We start from the raw sequence: 4,086 nt of genomic DNA, 5'->3' as shown, positions 1-4,086 counted from the left end.
ATGATGAGAGGGAACCCAGAAAGGTCCTAGAGCTGAGGTACTATCTTGTTCATTCCAGAGCCTGCCATACTCCCAATGGGCTACAGCCCCTGAGTGATCTTAGTTACACCCTGTGAGCAGAACTGCCCAACTGAGCCCAGTCAATCCACGGAATTGTAAGACATATTGTGTTTTTCTTGTTTTAAGCTATTCAGCTTTGGGGTGATTTGTTACACAGCATAGCCACTAAAGAGATCCCATGTGGATTTCTTTTCTATTTCTTTAGGAGGCAATGGATTTTGTGTTGTTTTTGTTTCTTTGGAGGTCTTTTTAAAGTTTATTTATTTATTTTGAGAGAAAGAGAGAAAAAGAGAGCAAGGGAGGGGCAGTGAGAGAGGGAAAGAATCCCAATCCTGCGCTGAGAGCATGGAGCCTGATGCAGGGCTCATTCTCACAAACCGTGAGATTGTGACCTGAGCTGAAATCAAGAGTTGAATGCTCAGTGGACTGAGCCACTCAGGAGCCCCTGTATTGGGGTCTTTTTAAAAGCATTTTTTGTTTTACTAATATTTTTTTATTGTTTTACTAAAAATCAATGATAAAAAATCATATAGCAAAAAAATATATCTTCCCCACACTCCTTTCTCTTAGTCTCCCTGTTTCACTCCCAGAGGCAAGCACTTTGGAAGTTCCTTAGGTATTTAAATATAAGCATGAACATGTGTTGTCTTTTTTTTGCATTTCTGTTTTTACATGCAGATGGTAAGTTATCGTACACATGGTTTTATGCTTTCTTCTCATCACTTACCAATGTATTTTAGAGGTAGCTCCATAGTTAACACACATAAAGCTACCTCAGTCTTCTTAATGGCTACATAAAATTCTCTCACATGATGCACCATGATTTGTTTAACTAGTCCTCTATTCATGAGTGTTTGCTTCTAATCATTTATTATGAGCAAAGCTGCAAAAATACTCTGGATCTATATTATTTTGCACACATGGAAATAGAAGAATATGTTCCTAGAAAGGAAATTATTGGGCCAAAGATTACACATATTTTAATTTTTATTGCTCTTACCAAATTGTTCTCCATATAAGTAGTACCAAATTATACTCTCACAAGCAAAAGGTGAGAATGCCTGTATTCCCACACATTGCCTAACACATCTAGACCAAATACCTTTATTGTTTGTTATAGTTTTTCAGGTGACTCTCTAAGATGTTCTGATAACCATGATTTTACCTCCTCCCCTTTGCTATTTTATATTTTATTTCTTTCTCTTATCTAATTGTGTTGGCAAGTACTTTTAGAATAATATTAAATAATACTTGTGTTATCAAGCATAATTGTCCTATTCTTGATCTAATGAGCATACTTCTACTGTTTTCCCACTAAGGATTAAGTTGACATTTGAGATGAGAGACATTTATTTTGTCATGTTAAGGAAACACTATCCATCCATTCCTAATATTGAGAGCTGTTTTTAGAAAAGATGTTAAGTTTTATCAAATTTCAATGTGGCTTGAAATTTCAATGGTTATGTAGAATAACCATATGAGTTTTATCTCTTTCAATCTATAAATATGTTGAATTATATTAATAAATTTCCTAATACTGAGATATCCTTCTATTCTTAGAGTGAGCCTCATACACTTGGTCATGACATAGTCTTTTCATATTTTTTCTGTTTCCTGTTTGCTAAAATTTTTATTTAGGGCATTGAATTTTTTATTTATAAATAAAATTGATCTGTTGTTTCAAGGAAACTTGACAAAATATTCCATCAGACACAAGAATAGTAACAACGTGATGGATAAATCACCAAATGAGAAATTCTAGAGAATAGATAAAACACTGAGGACTAAATTTTGGAGAATATCTATGTTTTAGGGCAGGAGGAAGAATGTGAGTAAATGGAACGAACTGCAGAGACAAAAGTCAGACCTTAATGTCCTAGAAGCCAGCAAAGAGAGTGTGCCATGAAGAATGGGAAGGTGTAGAGGAAACAAAAAGGCTTAAATCTTTTGGTGGATAAAGGGAAATGTGCCCGTGAGGCATACAGTGGGGTGGGAGTGTCGGGGGAGATGTTTGTGACTGATGGAGTGTGGTTCTCAAGGAGAGGGACTTGGGGAGAGAAATCCAGAAAATCCAGCAGTAAGGACAACCAAAGAAGCTCAAATCAAGCAATTGAATTCTAGTCAAGTAGAGGTAAAGATCTTATGCAGAGGAGGAGAGAGCCAATGCTTGCAATAATGACCTACTTGGTGGAACATCAATTATAAATAATAGTAATAAATAGGAAGACTAAGTATAAAAGATAAGAAATCACAAATGGTAATTCACTGCAATTGTCCCAGCAACGAGAAGAGAAAAATAATCAATTTCCTACAGAAGGCATTTATTTTATTTTTTTAGTTTATTTATTTATTTTGAGAAAGAGAGAGTGCATGTGAGCTGGGGAGGGGCAGAGAGAGACAGTGGCGGGGGGTGGAGAGAGAGAGAGAGAGAGAGAGAGAGAATCTCAAGCAGGCTGTGTGCTGTCAGCATAGAGCCTGACACGGGGCTCAATGTCATGAATCATGAGATCATGATCTGAGCTGAAATCAAGAGTTGGACACTTAACTGACTGAGCCACCCAGGCGCCCCTATAGAAGACATTTAATAGAGAAAGTAAAAGTTGGCAATTTGACCTCCAGGGTCCAACGTCTAGCCCTTATATTACTCATCTGAGTGAACTGCCTTTTCATTCCTTCTTTAGTGGAACTAATTCTCCAGCACACAGTGTCTATAACCAGGGGACAAAGAACACATTCCTGAAACAAGCGAGATGGATCTTCTTTGAATCTAAAGGTTCCCTTCACTCAGGCAGTGGGCAGCATCTGGGCAAGGAAACAAGTACAGGTCCCGGGTGTGGTAGGAGTGGCCACATGGGAGCCCTTCTTTTGATGATGCTGGAAAGTCTATTTCATGTTCCCTCAAACAGGAGAAGGGAGCTGAACATGAAGTCACTGTTTTCTAGTGTCCTGTCTGTAATCCTAAGGAGGAACTGTTCTGATTTTTATTGGTTTAAATGCCTAAGTTTAGTAATGATATCACCAGAAGGTATTAAGCTTCATATGAGATGAGATCATTTATAGGGCTTATTAATATGACACTGGACATATTTTGCTACTGTAGTTCATTAGCTGGGTGACTGTGGACAAGTTTATTGAATGACCCTGAGCCTCAGTTTCTCATCTGTAAAATGGCACTTATAAAAATCGTTTCCCTGATTATCTCACTGGGCTGTTGTGTAAGGATCAAATAAGATAATGAATATATAGAGCACAGTGAAAACACTCTCCAAACATAAGGTGTATTGCATAAGTCGCCTGTGAAAAATAGCTTTGCTTACTGTAAAAACTCATCCCAATTCTGGGACAAACTGGTGGGAAAATTTCACTGCCTTCTTTTTCCAAGAAGAAATGAAATGAAAAAAGAAAAATGAATGAAAAAAGGATTTCCTTTCTTCTATACTTTTGGAAAATGACTTCAAAGACTCTGAATGGAATGGAATGATGATTGATATGGATTGAAACTCTCTTTTCCAGTCACTCTGCTAGAATATCTAATATTCTATAATATTTGGCTGGTCATCCATTTAGAATATAAACACACTTGGAGTGGGGACAGAATCATTGACTACATGGGAAGATTATGCCCAGAATAGGATTAAAAGGATAACCACTGACAGGAAAACAAAACAAAACAAAACAAAACAAAACAAAACAAAACAAAAACAAACAAAACCAAAAACAAAACCCTTTGACTGGCATGGGAGAGAGACATATTTTCAAAAAAAAAACCAAACTATTAAAAAGCTTGCAGCTACAGAATGTTCGGTTTAAAGGCATGGACTCAAGAACCAGATTGAGTGGACTTGAATCCTAGCTCTGCCACTTACCAGCTGTGGGACATTTAGGCAAAGTTGTCTAGCTTCCTTACTTTCCTTCCTTGTACACTAAGGAACATAATGGTACTTAGAAATTTATAAAACATTTGGAACAATGCCTGGTACATAAAGATATGTGTAAGTTATCTGGCAGATGGTATTTAGTATGTCA

This window comes from Panthera uncia, chromosome A2, assembly GCF_023721935.1.
Source record: "Panthera uncia isolate 11264 chromosome A2, Puncia_PCG_1.0, whole genome shotgun sequence".
In the NCBI taxonomy this organism is placed as follows: Eukaryota; Metazoa; Chordata; class Mammalia; order Carnivora; family Felidae; genus Panthera; species Panthera uncia.
This window is presented reverse-complemented; position numbering follows the sequence as displayed.